This window comes from Tyto alba, unplaced genomic scaffold, assembly GCF_018691265.1.
Source record: "Tyto alba isolate M040663 unplaced genomic scaffold, T.alba_DEE_v4.0 Super-Scaffold_3, whole genome shotgun sequence".
Taxonomy (NCBI): domain Eukaryota; kingdom Metazoa; phylum Chordata; class Aves; order Strigiformes; family Tytonidae; genus Tyto; species Tyto alba.
The window spans coordinates 8024878-8043404 of record NW_024881304.1 but is presented as its reverse complement, the minus strand read 5'-3'; positions in this window follow the sequence as shown (position 1 = coordinate 8043404).

Genomic DNA, 18527 nt, shown 5'->3' with positions numbered 1-18527 from the left:
GGGGCTGACATGGAGGGGGAGAGAAGAAACCTCTGTGGTGTAACATCACACAGGGACTCCCGTTCAAAGCTTGCTGTCTGCCCCCTTGCTAACACACACAGGCACCAGCTGCAGATGAATGACCAATACGCGACTATACCTGGGAAAAAAAAAGGTCAACACTTGCTAGATTTACTATGAGCAGTATGCCCAATAGAAGTGTTTCTTCAGTGAGATAATCCTGACGTCTACAGTGCTGATTGTCTGTAGAGTGAGAAAGAGGTGCCAGCTGATCTCACTGGGGCTGAAGGCTCTCAGAAAACTAACTGAATGATAACGACTTTATCCAGAATGCTCAAGGCCATCACTGCGATATCTCAGCTTTTTTCCTGTATATAGAAAGGAGAGGAGACAGTTATACACGCGCTCTGGATGAAGCCAGCTGTAGGAGAGCTAGGTATTTTTCAGAAACAGAGTCAGAGAAGTCTAACTTCTCCCTGCTTGAATTTTTGCAAACAACCCCACCTCAGTTTTAGTTCAGCCAAAATATCTTTGATATATTTTGACATATGACATTTTTATGTATTTCTCTATCTGAAAAACTGTCATTTTCCATGAGAAGCAGATATTTCCTGTGAATAAAATTATTTAGGTGCTAACTGTTTTTTTCAGAAAGCCACTTTCAATGGAAAATGTTCACACTGGCTCCATTCTTTCCTCATGTGGAGAACAGGCAAATTTGCTTTCTCTTCTGGTGAGCTTTCGTGACTCCATTTCTCACTTACAGTCTGCTTGTTTCAGCCCTTGGCTATAATTGTACAGGGAACCAATGTAAGTGATGGTCAAATTTCCATATTCTCAGGGCAGAAAATTGGGAACCATGAAGAACAGTGGCTCTGGGGATATTCAAAGCAAGTGGGTGGGATTTCAGTCTACAGATGAAGGGGAAGCTCCCAGTCTTATCATCCATTCACTGCAGGTACAAAGGGATGAGGTGAAGAACTTGTTTCTTCAAGTAATGGACAACTGCGATTTCTTCTGGCTTTTTTGCCTCTCGTCTAGAAAAATGGTGAGCGGAGCATTCAACCTCCTATCTGTTTGAAGCTTCTGACACTAGGTGATGACCACACATTTATTTTCTCTCAACCTCCCTGTTAATCTTGTTGTTCTGAGATGGTTTATCTCAGGCCTTGCCTTTGTTGCTAAGAAAAAGTGCATTTTCCCACAGGAAAACACATGTGCTGGAGCCAGGAAGTACCTGATGAGGGCAGAGAGATAAAAGTGCAGCCAGACATGGAAAGCAAAGCAGCACAGGGTTGCTCTGTGGGCTGCAGGACATGGCAGCAGCACCGGGCAGTGCTAGGGAGCATGGAACGGCATCCTAAGACAGGAAAGCTAAGATACCTGATATCACCGACTGTCACCCAAGCTCTGTATGTCGTGACATATGTCACCTGCTGCTGTCCCCCCCTCCTGCTGGACCCTACGGTGTGCAGTGAAGGCAGCAGCCTCCGGCTCACCAGAGTCCCCAGAGCAGGTACTGCGGGAGATGGATCATGGATGCTCAGCGTACTCAGGAATTGCTGCTCCTGCCTCAGTAGCACATGAAAGAACACCTTGATGCACCTGAGAAGAAAGAGTTTACATTACAGTGAGCCGTGATCTACTTTTAAACTCTCTCTCTTACGGTGTGGTGTGGGTATTGAGCGTGACGTTCAGACCCAACTGCTGACATGCACTTTTTCAACTTATACCCAAGGAAGAGCACATCTCAAACACATCAACGGCCTGGTCAGTGCTCTGAGGTGTTCCTGGCTATTAAATCTAGATCTCATATAGCCAGCAAGCAGCCCCAAAGGTGTCTGCTTCATACCAAATTTCCACTGATTTTGGCCTTTAATTTGCTTTGATTCTTTTAAAGATCCCAGCTTCCAGCCGCTGGAGGCCACAGCTGCTGGAGGATTCATACGGCAGCCTGGGACTACTCACAGCCCCAGAGATTTCCAGATGAACTGGTGCCATTTGCTTTCTGTGTTGCAGTCTTTTTGCCAAGTGCATGCCCTAATTTTCTGTCCTTTAGGTCTGGCACCACTTATCTGCTTGCAAATGCCCACAGCACAAAGTCCACCTTTTTTCTGTCCTCCTTCTGTGATCTCTCTCTTTAGATGTAAATGCATATTTGACAGAAGTCAAACAATTCCTCTGTGTCTTATGCCCCAGAGGGGTGACCTAGAAAAGGGACAGCAGGTAACCCTCAGACCCATTTTTTATGTCCCACGCCAAAGGTCTGGGTATGGATTGCTCAGGTGATCTTTAAAGATCAGTGGGAAAAAAAATATATTTCAGCTCACTGACAATAGTAAAGAATACTTATAAAACAGGTGTGGGAGATACATCCCAACCCACTCCTCCTCATAACCACTGTGGTGAATAGAGAAGTTGACATGCAAAGTAATATTTCACTTTGCTTATTCAGCTTTAGTTAATGTTTTAAGACCAGTAAAAAGAATATATAAACCCCAGAATTTTTCTTTTTAATTAGTGTTTTGAGGAAAAACTGGAGGAAGGGAGAGGGAATTACTTTTATTTATTAATTTTTTTCGGCCACCATTTTGCCAACAACTGCAGAGTGTTTCACTTGACCTGATGTGGCCTTCTGGACTGAAAACCACTGTGCTGTCCTGAAAAATGTTGCTGGGATTCCTCAGCTGGGTGCAAGGGTAGCCACATCAAGCAGGCACATCTCTGGGAGAAGTTGCAGCAAGATGTGTGATGTCTGGCAAAGCCTGGGAAGAAACCAGCCCTTCATCGTTAGTGGAAGAGGAACAGGAGGGGACAGCGCTGGAGAAGGTCCATTGCATTGTGTTAGATGCAGAGGTAGAAGCATGCTTTGCTTAGTGTCCTGAAGGGACATTCAGAAGGTGTGTGGCATCATGGTGGGACATGCCAGTGAACAACATCATTAGAGCCATACAGAGCCTCAGAAATGCTGGGTAGAGATTGAAGCTGGAGGTCTTCTCCTCACTTTTGTTTTGCTGCTGTCTCTGAGTTTGTCTGGAGGGCACTGTCTCACATGGCTGGGATGGAACACTCTACTAGGATGGTCTCCACCACCCAGTGAGAGGGAATGGGTGGGAGATGGTGGGTTTTGATGCTTGTGCAAGTAGACATACAAAGAAGTAAGGTGTAATCTCCACTGCAAATCTGGTTAAATCTCTTTTAAAGATAAAAGAGTGGAGTCCAAAAGCAGGGAAGATCAAAGTGCTGGTATTTAAATGTGGATTTGAACTGTGAAAAAGGTTTGGCCCTCAGGCAAAGCAAAAATTAAGCTCTTGTTTCAGGTTTGATGGTAACAAATTCCCACCAGTAGATCTGCTGAGGTATCCACCGGCCTGGAAGACACATGATCTGGTCCTGAAAAGCCAAGTCTTTTGTATGTGGGTTCCAAGTAAAGGATTAACACTTTAGAGGGAAAAAATATTGGGTCCAAATATACAAATCCCCACCACCCAGAATCATATTAATATAGCCTATAGATCATAGGGAGTTTACACTCAGGTCATGTTTCTGTTTCCCAGTGTATCCTTTGGATGCAAAGCTGGGAAACTATTAGTGCTGGTAAACTTCTCTAATCACTGAGATTAACTGGAAAAATCAGATGTGAATGTATGGCAGAACCCCCATCTTCCAAATTTGCTGAAACTTCAAATCCTACCTGTATCCCAAGAGAAAATTTCAATATTGAGCCAATTTCCTAGATTTTAAAGTTTGTTTTCTTCATGTTTTTTTGAATAAAAATAATAGATAGTTTATATGACAGCTCAGTGATTAAACATATTTAGTTCCTATTGAAAAGGAAATGGGTTATGACTCTGCATGCAGGCAATGTACCATTTCTTCTTCTAAAAAAAAAAAAAAAAGATAATTTCTTTTAACAGAAATGTTTTCTTTGGCTAATCCATTTCTTCAGTCTGCTCTGCCCAAATTGTTTTTCTGAGAGTACTAGAATATGATACAGATCTGATAGGATGCTTTATTTTGGACCAAGTAATTGCATTAATTGATACAGCCAATGATCAATGTTAATTAAAAAAAAAAACAACAAACAAAAACACAAAAAACCAAAACTACAAAGGCTTACCATTTCAAAGCTTTCCAAGAAAATATGTGAGTACTGAAGCATTTTAGGCATGTAGTTAACCCTTCCATCTGCAGCTCTGTTAAATACATCCTCTCCTATACTTGCACACACACAATAGACCCATTAGTTTTAACTGGTACTATTCTGGGACCAGAGAAAGAAAAGAAGTGCAGTTCACTACTATCCTTCTCTCCTTTCCTTCCTCAGCTGAAATGACAGAGTGTAGAGAATGACAGAAACACTCATTATAACTTAATGGATGTTTTCACGTGACACTTCAGAGACACAGTGGACTGGAAGGCCCATCTAGGAGGACACATGGGATGAGTCCTTCCTCTCACTACACCCAGTGGCCAACCTCCCCTTGTGCCCTGTGGGTATTACATCATTAGGGCTTTCTGTAGTGGTCTGCGACACAAAACTTGACTTATGGCAACGGGGATTTCCAAATGTTAACTATTCAGGGCCGGACTGGGATAGATTTCCTCCACAGCTTTGAAGTTAGCTGATTGGCAGATTAGTAATTATCTGTGGTATAGATTTGATGGACTCAGGAAAGATGTGATGCCTGTCCTGAAACACTGAGAAACCGGAAACATTATGGTTTGAACAGCTGTTTATCGCAGATCCTTTTGAATCAGTCATTTCCTCCCACCCTAATAACCTTTCTTGCTAGCAAAACCTATCGACTCTAACACTGTTGGAAGTGAGCACATTCAGTGGGAAGCCAGGGATGCATCAGTCTTCTGACAGTAGGAGCTGCTGTAGTATTGTACATGTCCCTGTAGACAGCCAGATTAAGAGTTTGACCTGGTTCCAAACGCAAAAAAGTGTTTGTGGCAGAGGCTTTGTCACAAAAGGCTGCCAAAATATTCTGCCAGACAGCAATAAACTCAATTTACATTATAACTTAACACTTCCTTACCCCTCGTCCTCCTGCCAAGTATGACAACATAACATGCAGGAGCCTGCAGCACAGTGTATGAAAAAAAAAAAAACCTCTAACGTTTTCAAGCAGAAAATTCCTGTGAAAGACCAACTTGCTCTCTCAGAGAGCTGCTGGAAACTTCTGGAAAGCACTGTCAGTAATGTCCTTTCCCCAGAAACTACCTCCTGCCTGACTCAGGGTACATACAGAAGATGCTGTGCAAAATCACCATGCTGTGTTCCTGCAACATTTCTGTTTTATCAAGAGACACAAAGGTCTTGGCTGGTCTCCTCTGACATGGCTATGGAATAGCTGCTCCATGGCTGCTGTCAGACCTAGCATCTTTATGCAATGACCAGCTGTTTCCAGAGCCTCACCAAGGAAGACATTTTTGCCCTGGTGTCCATGCTGCTTTGCTCAGGAGAGCTCTGTCTTTTGCAGTCAAGCTAGAGCCAGTTTCTGCCCTTGCCTGTGCTGCAGACAGTGCTCTGCCACTCTACAGAAACCTCCTGCCCACTGCAGCCTTCCAACTTCTCTCTCACTTTCCCTTTGCCAACAATTTCTCCTCTTCATTGTCACCTGGGACTGAGAATATTTAAGGTTATGTGAAACTCATGCTGTTTAAGAAGTGCGAAGGGAATTTCAGTCAATAATCAGTAGAGTCTTCTCTTCGCTGGTGTAGGTATACACTAATGTTAAATGCTGCAAAGCATTACAAACTATTTTGTTGCTTGTGTTGTTATCTGTGTTTAGATCTGACTTAATCAGCACTTCAGTATATTTTTGAACTCGAGAATATTTAGCTCGGTTCCTGAAGAGAAAAGCCAACAGTCCCCATTAAGAAAGCACAACAGATGTCCAGAGGACACAATGAAGAGCGATTCATGGAAGCAGTTCAATTGCTGCTGGAATTCTGCTGTCTTCACCAGTTGCTCTGCTACAGTGACCTTCAAACTCTGCTAAGGACATTAAAAACACCAGAGCCAACTCTACTCAAAAAATATTTAACATGAAGGGAAACAGGTTCAAATGGAATGAAAAGCAGACCGTCAGCAAATTGTAGCAAAGCACAAAATCTGCCTGTGTTTCCAGAATAATGAATGTATTCTGACTACATCAGCTGTGTGTATCCATGCAGTAGCCAGCCATATTCAATATTTTTAACATATACAACCATATTTTGTCTCCAGCAACAGACTAATGCTGTACTCTCTGCATTAAAACCCTAGTATTTTCTAACAAGAGATCCATTTCCAAAAAATTCTGATGGAGCTCCTCTTCTCTTTTCTTTTTTTCTGGTACAGGTAAATTCACCTACATGCACATGGATTCTTATATGACCTCTTATTCCAAATGCTCAGCCTCCTCTGTTCCAATTCTGACAGCCAATGACAAACACCTACCTATTTTGCACCACACACTCAGATGTGATTGTATCTCTGAAAAAGGCCTGGTGACTGCTGTACTCCAGTATCTTTGAAGGAAGAATTCCTTGTTAATATGGTTTTCTGGAAAGTAGCCTGTCAGTTTATGGCCAGATCAGAGGACAGGCAGAAAGGACACACAGATCTCTGGTTGTGGACATAGGCATACCACGGTGCTTTGCAGCTGCTACTCTTAAGTTCACGAGCAGTTTGGAACAAAAGCTATGCTGTGCAATCAGGCTCTTATTATAAGCAGGTACAGAAAACAGTGTGATTTCCCAATGAGAAGATGGTGGGCACAAGTTTTCTGAGCTGGAAATTAAAATAAAGAGCTTTCCCGTGTGTGTAGCCTGGAACAACACCCATCAGTTTAACTCCAACAGGAAAATACAATGGTCTCCTGGGTGTCTGGGCCTATCTCAAACAATCCACCCTTCCATTAGTGCTACTAATTTGCTTTCCTTTTTGACACACAGATTCAGTTTTATCAAGCACGAACACTCAGTAACAGAACACTTATTCACTCAGCAACTCCTGCCTCCAAACCAGGCACTGTGGATGTCACTATAAGCTAACTCCATCAGAAGCATCTCTGCTGATCCAGGGGGAAGAGGTTAATGGTTCAGATAAGGTCCTGACAGGGAATGGTCTGCAACAGCAAAGAATACATGCCTGAGGCAAGGCTTGCATTGGCCTTGATGTTGTCAATCCCATCAAATAGACTAAGGACTGGTCCAGAGGACTGCATTCCTTTCTTGTCCTTAGAGAGTTGTGGTCCAGAAGAGTCACCCTGGGTCTGTGCTCTGTGCTGAACCTATGTGGATTTGTGGGTTTTGGTTTTAGCAGCTTGTCAGGCAGGATGCTTTCACTAGCACAAGAACTGCTTTTTAAAGGAATCTACAAGGCAAATATCTTTTGTCTCCCTTGTTCTAGTAACAAAGGCAACACAAATTACTAGGAAGGCTGAAATTAAAATGGAGAATGAAAATAATTAAACCCCTCTCCTACCAGCCATGCTGGGCCTGGCTTTCTGCTCTAGTATTATACAGTTAGAGTCAGCAGGAGCAGAGCTGTCTATAAGAAGGACTCTTAGGGTTATGTTAAATAGTTCTAATGTAGCTAATGTTTTTCACTGTTTTTTTCATGTACCAGCAAATGGCCCTGCATATCTGTCCTGTCAGTTCAAAACAGTCTATGCAGTGAGCTACACTCTGGAGCCCCATGCATCTTGTCAACCCAAAATTAGCAATTGAAATAAGTCTTGCAAAGCACAGGGCATGTGCTGGTCCCAGAAAGACAAACACATGCTTTTGGTGGGCCCAGACACTCGTTTGTTGGTGCTGGAGAGCTGTTTGGATGTGCAAAGGTGAAGCTTAATGGCGCTGGGATACACTTAGCAGGGAAAGATTCCTGCAGATATTTTCTTTGCATCTTCTTTATAATGAGTGGATGTAGCAACCCTGAAAGAGCCAAATATTAGTGCAGATTGGAGACAGGAATCCTGAGGGAAGATACCTTGCTGGATTCCCCACACAGCTCTGCCAAGATTCTTCATTCCTGGCCTGAAATGGTCTTGTTCTGGCACGGAGGCTTAACTCTGCCTATACTCCTCTGTGCTCACTTTCAGCAACCTTTGGCATCCCTTATATCAGCTCTAGAGCACCTTGTCAAAAGACCTCTCTCCTGACGGGGAGGATGGTGTAGTTCACTAACCCATATAGCCATGATGAAGCCCCCTCTCCTCGTCTTCTAACAGATACAGGGTAAGGCACTTGTCTTGCAACTTCCTTTGCTATCTCAAGTCTGTTTGAGTATGGGCAGCTTCTTTCAATTCAGGATGGTTGAAGATATTATGCATATGACAGAGGAAGATGGGTGAACTCACTCAGCTGGATATGACTAAAGCCAGATATGAATCCTGGTCTCCCAAGACGAAAGTTGCTCACATGTGACCACCCTGGAAAACACTACTGTGGGAGGATTTTGCAAGCACTTGGCACTGATTCCACTCTGCTCCCCTTAAGTCTGTGGGATCACAGCCCTAGTAGGAGCTGAGCTTTACCCTTATGAAGTGTTTCAATATTTTTGACTGATGAATTTGCACATTATATATGTGAAGCCATATGTGACTTTGTCGGAACCACTCCAGTTTCCTATTCCTTGCAATGTGTTGTGCTGCTTTTAGCACATGGAAACATACGCCTCCTATCACTCATACTGACATTTCATCGTTTTGATTGGACCATTTCACGACCGCTGGAGACTGGAGTAGCACTGCTCAAGACAACAGGTTACTCTCATTTATACCAGGTCCAATTTTCCCTAAAATGATTAATATGTTCAAAATAGTGCCACACTGGGGTGAAAATGGGACTGCATTTTTGGTGACTCAACGTGCTCAGCATCCTACCTACAAAGGTAATTTTGGCACTGCAACCAGCTGACAAAACAGGCCAGAAGTTCAGATACCTCAGGAAAGGTGCAGTATAACCTAACAGAAGACAGAGCAGAACAGAAACCTAGAAAGCTACTTATGTCCATTAATAGTTTTCTTTTTTTCTCCCCTATGAATAAAGGCATAGGGAATAATAATGGTCTCTGTGCTTGTTAACAGCAAAACACTACCATCAAGTTTGCACCAAAACTCCTATCCTCTGTCATGTGGTATCCAAAAGAAGAAGGCAAAGCATTTCAAAAACAGGAGGGAGTCTAAGTTCAACTTGTTGAGAGGAGTCTGATACCTTTGAGTCTCATTAATATTTATGTAGGTTGGGAGAATAGAAACTCTGTGCAACAAGTATGGAATATATGTACTCAAGACTCCACTCAGTGTATAGACACACACATCTTCGCCTGTACAAGTTAGTGGCACTTGATGCTTTACAGTTCTTAGCAAATCATTGTGCCTCAGTCAGAGTTACACCTCATTTCCCCCTCCCCATAAATATATTACGATCACATAATGTTTTAATAACTTCACAGGAAAATTGAAAATAAGGCAAAAATGACAACTTCTGGATATAAATTTCAACAGCCTGTTTTTTTTATGAAGTCATTAAATGCTTCGAATTGAACAAAAGGTAGGCTCACAGCTTTGTTTAGCAACGAATTGGAAATACAATGAAGTCTATAACTCTGGGAAAATAAAACCAACTTTGTCGACTAATTTTCCTTCCATTAGGCTCCACAATTCAACAGGCAATGATACGTTTTTAAGAGAATCAGTAGACATCTTGATGAATTCCCAGCCTGACCATTGACAGTGATCTCATCATATCTCTTCCATTCACAACTACTTTAAGTAAATATGCTCTTTACTGTGATTGATGGGGAAGGAATCCATTTCAGCATATATACGAGGAGGATAGGAAGAAATAAAGCTGCTGCTTCAACTTAGCTTCTTAATGTGATTCTGCTTTTGTCTTAAAATTAAGGACTAAATTTTTACATAGGCTGAGTTTTAACCTTCTGTATCTTATTTTCTGGAACTCAGTTCTTTGTTCAAACCACCTCTCAACCTGCTGACAGCAGCTCTGAACTCTGGGAAATAATGGCTGAACAAGGCATCAGGTCTGAAAACCAAGGGTTAACCTTCACGGTTACAACAGCCCAAATCAAACCCACATCATCAGGAGACTCCGAATTCAGTTGGCACTCTTAACATCTCTAACCCTCTGTGTTGGTTCATCTCCCACAACAACCATTCATCCTACAGGATGGGCTCAAAAGTGATTTTGGAGCAGTTCACAAGGAAGCAGGTGGCATCTTTGGGCTGAGAAGCTTTCCCAGAGCAGTGTGAAAGTCCACAGCATAAGAGAAGCAGTCAGAAGCAGCAGCTGACAGGCTGGTGAAGATGCTCAGTGTGTGGAATTACAGAAGATGCTCTGCTGGTGGCTAGAAAATTCACATGCAGACTCTTCATGGAAAGAAATACTAGTCACCTTAATTAAAAAAAAAAAAAAAAAAAAAAGGTTTTTTGTGAGGCAGAATAGCATCATCAAAGTGCTATTTTTTTCTAAGACCGATTTATTATCTGCTGAGCTAATAGATTAACAAAACAAAACACAAACAGTGGGTGTGATATGCTGGAAAGTCACCAACCCAATGAAGATTTACATGTAGTGATGAGAGGGGAAAAAGCCATCTCTTTCCAACTCAACTCATTTGAACTTGTGCCAGGCGCAACAAGGGAATTGTGAAGATCCGATGCATACATAATCTGTATGGGCACATGCGTACAACGGTTACTGTGAGAAACACAACACACGCAGGGATGCTGCACTGAACACAGGTCAATGTACAAGCAGTGAGAAAAAAACAATGGTGGAAGTTGGATAGTACAAAGCCAGGGATAATGAGAAAGCCTTTGTGTTTGCGTGTGTGTCTGCATGTGTGCTGGACATATGCTTGCAGGGGGTGTTATGAAAACAAGCTTCATCTGACAAGCTTTTTATTATTCCCATTGAAGTATGAAATTAGGCCTGGACTTGAGTAAAGAACTCACTTTTCCTTGAACAGCCCTAGGAAGCAATACCAGAAACACAAGAGAAGGGAGAAATGGGATAGTGTGAGCGAAATATCTAGGTCCCATGTTAGACTCTGCTTTCACTATGGGTGAGACCCTCAAAATCCTTCCATCCCCTCCTGCATCCCTTTCCCTTTCTTCTTTCTTACCCTTCAGGGTAGAAACATCACACAAATGTTGACAGCAGCTTATTTCAAGCAGATGCTCTCTGAAGTTTTATGTAAGGAGTTAAAGACACAAGTTTGTGTAGCTTCAACAGTCCCTCTTGCTAAAGTGGCTTCTTGAAGAGCAAGAAGCTTGGTCTTAGACACAGGACTATGTGGCAAAGTCTCATCCTAAGTCAGTAGGAACAATTTCTGTCTCGCTAATTTATGAATCAACTTTGGTGAAAATCAAGGGATGTTTATCAAGGAAGATGGGTGAGGAGAGACTTCAAGAAGCTCTCCTATTGGCAGAAGGCAGGCTGGGTGGGAGCACACAGAGCAATTCCTCTTTTACCTGCCAAAATACTAGCACTCAAAAAATTGAACCTTTTCTTCAGCCCCCTTCTACAGCATCACATCACCTACCAGCCAGAGACAGCAGAAACTCCAAACTGTCAGGGGGAATGGACCTTCTTATCGACTAGCCATCATGACTCCCCAGTGTCCCAGACCTCCCTTCACTGTTGGGCAGCACAGCCCCCCCTGGAGCCCCACGCAACACCCAGTCCAGCAGATGAACTTCTTGACATAGTAGTGAGCAAAAGAGAGCTGTCACTGTATAATGCAAATGAAGCACTGGTGAAATAGCTACCATATTTAGATATATAAAGCAGCTCTTTTTCAGTCTATTTGCTGATAGGTCAATGCTGCCATCTCTGTTACCTGCCCACCATTAACTGCTTTTAAACACACACTGTCAGTGAGATTGATACTATGTCTTTCAGGCCAGATATGTATTGTGGGTTGTAAGGCCACGTAAATCATCCTAAAAGCAAAGACAATGTCACATTGTTTTCTCCTCAGCTGCAATCAATAGGGGTCCAGCATGGGAGAGGAGGTGAGCACCTGCACATGTATACGTTGAACAGGCTGACACCATCTTCCCAATACCAGGTTTAGGAATTACAGGCTTGCTAAAGCAGAATTAACCATCATGTAGAAAAGAAGATGAAGACTCAGAAAAGAATCCTTTATTAATCAATAGCTGAACTCTTTAAGCAAATCATTTCCAAATTTAAGAGCTGTGCTAGCACTGGAAGACCCAGTAGGGACTACAGCAGCAGTTTTACAGCACCGAGTGCCGTCAACATGAACTTAATTTACTGAGCCGTTAGAAAGAGGAGGGTGAAATTGGACTGTGGTACAAATCATATTATTACTGTAAGTTTAGTTTGCCAGACACAAATATTCTTCCAGCCAGGTAACCTAGTGCTATAAGCTAGCATATGTCAGACTGCCACAGACCCCCAATTTAGTTTCCATTTGGCTCAGTGGGAATTAATTGTTAGGTTCTGGCTTCTTCTGTTTTCTTTTTAATGTCAAACACCCATCCATTGAGAGCTGCAAATAATACCTAAGGGTAAATTGTAAGCTCATTGCTCGTTTAAGTCACATTGAGTGAGAATACTCCCTAGCTGTGCTCTGTGAATCAAAGACAGAGCATATGCAATCATCTGAAGCAGCAGCAGCAGCCGCATTTCCCAGAAAGCATTGGGAAAGCTGACACAATTACCGATCAATACCCTCTCCAGTTAATTGATGAGCCAGGGAGCCAAAAGGGAAAAAGAAAAAGGAAAAGAAAGAGGCTATCAATAAATAATCTTAGTTAGGAAACTGAGGTCTGAGGAGAGGTACTTGAAGTTTAAGGGAGGATGCCCATGCCCAGGAAGAAAAATGAGGATTGAGAAGTTCTCAGATAGATGCATCTTTTGAAGATAATGGGCATGGCAGGAACTGAGTAAGATGCGATGATGAACCCTGGAGAGACTGAAACCATTGGGTCCTAAAGGCAAACATCTGCTCATTGCTACTGAATTGCTACCCGAGACTCTCATCCTGACATTCTCCTCATTCCCGCCCTGCGAAGCCTTCTCAGTCCCTGCCACATTGAGCCAGGTCTTCCTTCAGTTATTCAGGGTTGAAAATCTTTCCTGTGTACAAAGGGGTGGCTCTGAACTGGACCCAGTTTAGGAAAACAGCTGGTGCATTCAGTCCGACTCACAGCAGGACAGAGTCCTGCAGCGTGGCAGGACTAAGCACAGCAGAGAGGACAGTCCCGGGAAGGCATTAGCAGAAAGACCAGAGATCAGGTCAGATGTTCATCAGCAGAGTTATGGAAGTGGCAGTGAGTGAGGAAGGACGAGAAAGCCAGGAGTCAAAGCCTTTCATTCCTGAGAGGAATGAAACTGCAGTTCTGTGCTTTAGTGTGTGTGTGTGTGAACTTTGAAGAGGAGGTCTTCATTTTTATGAGCTGGAAATTCACTCACACATGTAAAAATAAAAATGAGCTACATTTATAAAAAGAGGTCTCTGATTTTGTTAAGATGCTCAGAGTCTCCTGAGGACCTACCAATAAATTTCTATGAGCATTATGTATAGTGGAGAGAAAACTACCTCTGTGAACTGAAGCCCAGTGCTGCCCTGAATACATGTTACTCATTTATCCTCTTACAACACAAACGTTGTACAGGTTAACACGCAAAGATCTTTACTTCATTAAACTAGTTCCATACCATCTTCATCAAGCCCAGTCAATGAGCTAGGTGAAAAACCTTGAAGAGGCTGGAGAACAGAGCAAGCAGGTTCATCAAGAGGCCATCGGGCAAAACCAAGGAAAATCCTGGCCATTGTCATCTAACAGCAACAGCAGTAGCCCCACTGGCTGCTGCTTTTCAGCCTTGTTGTGTCTAGACATTTGCAGACACACCAGCCATCATCCATGAAACAGTTTGGTATGCTAGCAGGAAAAAGAATCATCAGGTACAATTCAGGTTGACCTTACCTTATGGATCTCTAGATTTTACCACCCACCAAAATTCAATATATGCCCTCTTTATTTAGGTCTTTCAGACTTGCAGCAAAGAAGTTACCAAGGGTGCTTTCTTTTTGCTCTGGTAGAGAAAGCTGGGGCAAGGGATATGTGAACATCTGACTCACCCTAGGCATTATCCATTTGCCCAGGAAAGTGCTAAAAGTTGTTGTGCACAGGGAGAAGTCTTCAAATTCAGAACACAGGACATGTGGTATCCATTTATTCCTCCTTGTGCCCCCAGCAGGAGATACTCTGGCTGGAAGGCAATGTTGTCTCCTTTAAGTCTCACGCAGTGGGGCCTCTGGGACAAAGTGGTGCAAGAGGTTCTCAGCACACTGTTTCTGAACCTGCTCAGGCTGAGCCAAGCATCGCTCTCAGGGTAGACACTGTTTAAACTAGTGCTTTCCCAAACAACCATGGTGAAAAACTCCAGAAAACAGCAAGTATGCAGTGTAGAAAAACAGGAGGAAGATGAACTTGTATTTCTTCTAGTGGGATAGTAAATTATCAAAGAAAGCATCAGGGAAGTTGTGGCTGAGGATAAGGGCAGAGAGGTTTGGATTGTTACCCTGTCACATACCTCTTCTGTGACCCTGTGTCACCAGTTCAGAGGCTGAGTGCCCCATTTAATGAAGTGCACTTTGTCTACCTCTTCTAAAGAAAGCCAGAGTTCTCCAGGTCAGACAGTATCCTTCCAAGGATTTGTGTACCACCTCTTTGTGGGTACATCCCACTGCAATTAGGGCTGTGACTGCAGCTTTGCAGAAATACCCACCCTGAAGATAATCTCTCTGCTCATGTTTGGATACGAGACACTCATCAGCACTGGCTGGATCTCTTGGCTAAATACCCTGGGTATCAGCTGGCCAGGGCATTTTGATCTATTGCAGCTTTTCAGCTATCAGTTAGGTGTTAGGCTTTCACGGCTGGGTGGAGCTGGCTCAGCAAAGCCACTGGGACTGATATTAGAGCCTTAAACATACTGGTATTACTTCAGGCTTTTGCAATACCAGCACTAAGTAGCCTGATGCTTTTAAGTCAGTGTATCAGCAGGCAGTACAGAGTCCAGTTTGGGGTAGGACACAAAAGATTCCCTCCCAAGGGTTATCAGACCCCTCTCCCTTCCAGCACACCTACCATTCATCCCTTATGTCCAGCAGCTCTGCACCAATGCTTTACTCATGTGAAGGAGCGCTCAGGCAGAAGGCTGAGGAAGACCGTGGCTTGCTTCTCACATTCCCTCACTACCGCTGGAACAGTGTGGGGATGGACATAGCAGTGCCCTACCTCTAGGAGGAGGGAGGAAGGCTGCCAGAGGCAGAACATCATCAGGACAGTGAACATGATATTAGTATTAAAAATATGGCCTCTGTCACTTCCTAATGTTGGTATCATTGACTACCATGTTGGTCAGAAGTCACCCTGTCTCTCTCTCACCTGCTAATGCAGGCAGATGCAGAATGGGACCAAATCACCCCATAGAAAGGCTGAGCTCAGAGTCCACCTCATCCCAGATTTGGAGAGACTGAGCCCATAAATTAAGCCAGGCATCTCTCTGTCTCTCTGAGCCTGGAACTTGGGCTTCCTCTGTGAATACCCGCTGGAGCTCTGCTCCCAGCTCTGCGGTGCGTTTGTCCTGTCACTCTGGCTTTGAGTCACTTCACAGCATACGCCACTATTTCACCCCTCAGAAAACAGGGCAATATTTGTACTGACTTGTGCCTTACCGGTATCAGGAGGCTTCATAACTGACAGCCAGGATAAAGGTGTTGAAAGGGGCTCTGAGCCTGTTGCTTTTATTGAACACATGGGAAAGGCCATTTTATCAGCTGTCACATGTACTAATGACAACACCCTCTTGTCTTTTGGCTGAGGAGCTGACATGCTTTTGTGGGTAATCCTGGCCTTATAAGGGGCCATTTCTGAGCCACTGGTTCACGCTGCATCTGTCTGTCTTGTTAGTCTCTGGCTTGACAGCAGGAATCGGTGCAGTGTTTTACCTGGTTAACCCCCTGAATGCTGCCACTGCGGTGAAGGGTTGTGTATCTTCCCCCATCAGCACAGAGTTTAACAAGCAGCCCCAGCAGAAGCCCAGTAGTTTCTAAAGAAGGGAAAATATGTATTTGCATGTGTGCGTACGCGTGTGTACGCGCACAGAAATAGGGAAGGGAGAACAAGGGCGCCCCTTTGAAACTCCTTCTTGTTCTTCCTTTTGATGTGATGGCAGGGCTGGTGCACACACACACAACTTCGTTGCTTTGATAAATCTGTGCCTCACAGGCAAGATTTCAAAGGGAATTTTCAAGCATCTTCCCTCCCCTCTCCTGACAGGTTTGAGCAGGGAAGGGGGAAAGTGGAGAAGTCAGGGCATCAGCTGTGGAAGGAGCAGATGTGATAACCATCAGCAGCAACAAAATTGCTCTTGGCACAGGAACAGGTGGAAGGACAGGCTCTCGCCTTGCTCCCATCTTCCAGGTTTGTGGAAGGTGCTCTGCCTCTGCAGCAGGGTTGCCAGATGTGCAGATGAATGCCCTTGAGGGTGGGAGTAGGGAGCAATCAAATATTACTCTTTTGGAGCCTGAAAGTGAGGCTGGTGTCTAACATCTTCAGAGCAGTGCAGTTTTTCAGAGACCAGGAAGGTATCCCTGTGCCCTTGCATTTGGGGAAAGGGAAACTTCCCTCTAGCCTCAGCTGAAAAATAAGATACTGTCTAGAGTCAGAAGCAGGGTTTGGAGCTTCGAATTAAGGAAGAGTGTAATGTAGGAGCTGGCCTCCCAGGAGGAATCTGGCTAGAAGAGATTTACGGGAAAAAAAAGGACACATGCAAGGAGAGATTGTAACCTCTAAAATGTTTGCAGGATGAAAATTCAGTCTCATTAGTCACCATGAATTTCACCATCACCTCCAAAGAAAAGAGGCTCGTTTGCCCCTTTTTGGCCTGAAAGTCCCAGCTGAAGCGAGAGCATGCCTCGCATGGATCAGCCACACAGAATTTCGTGCTGCCGTCCCCATCAGCCACATGGGCCATCCCTCCCTGAGAAACGCTTGCTGCTGCACCCCTTCAGGAGTGCTGGAATACACCTTCAAGTGCCTGGCATGCTAAGGGGGGATCTTAGAGAAGAGTCAAGGGAAAAAGGGACCTTTGCAAGCTACCTTTAATATACATGCAGGTAATGATGTGCATGTGGGCACAATAAAATCATGACAACATGAAATTTAATAAGGACAGATTTCTCTTGCTCTGGGAACGTTACCAATTCTGATACATTCACAGCTCTGTCCAACCCTTTTCAAGAGCAGAAGTGGTGACGATGAAGGTGGTACATACAAAATTTACCACACCTCTCCCACGAAGAACACCTTTTCTGAGAGAATATGTGGCAGAGGTTAGCTTAATACACATGCCAGCTCCAAAACCTGCTGCTTTATTATGGGAAACTCAGGGTAGATAGACAACCATGGCTAGATCACAGGGCTTCAGAGAAACTGTTGGAAAATTCTCATAAAGTTCATCTTACTTCTTTCAAAACATTCAGTTCTTTGATTTCTCCTGTTCACACTTCCCCTGAAATTATGCATTTTGATGACAGTACATAAAATTAATTTTTTTTCCAAGAAAGTCCAAATAATGTGATTTTATTAGTTGGGGATTTTTTTATGGGATAGTAAATTACCTTCTAAAAACATTTGATTTTTTTTTTTTTTTTTTTGGGGTGGAAATTGAGTAATTTTATCATGGCAAAGTTGAGAGTGATTTGGAAGTCACTGTCAAATGTAGAACAATACCCCTTTTTTTTACATGTGAAACATTGTTTTCCTGATCTTCCCACAAATCCCTTTTATTTTTCTCTGCACATTTTTTTTAACCACATTTTCCCCAACCAACTTACACACAGATGAGCAAAATACTTCTTACAATATAATTCTTATGCATCTATCAAACCTCAGACTTCTGTCAGGGATACAAAAAAAAAGACAATTATTTTATTTCTAATGGATTAACAACCTATCCATTTCATTTTATATTGAGGGATTTGGATTTATTTACAGAGCTGGTGGAATACTTGGCTGAATTAACAATTTTTGCCTGGTTTATAGTGGAAGCAGAAAACCCCTCCTATTTCACCTTTTATGTGATATTATAAATCAACTTACATTCATAAGGAATTCTATGGTTTTCTACTCTAATATACCAATAGAGCAGCATAAAAGGCTTTAGCATGAATTGGAAAATGGAAGTAGTCACTATGTACTGCATATTGCCAGCAAGCAATATGACATTAATGTGTTCTTGTAGCAGCAACATATGGTTTCCAAAAAAATCCATCCTTAAATATACATTGATTTTACTGAGATGGGAAATTTCAAATGAAAAACCTGTAGGAGATAGGGTGGTGGACCTAAAATCAAATATTATGATCTGCTGAATCGAATCTAAATTTCAGATTATCTCACAAGCAGCAGATTCTTGCCTGAACTTCTGCAGTGATTTGAAAAAGATGGTGTTCAGGAGCT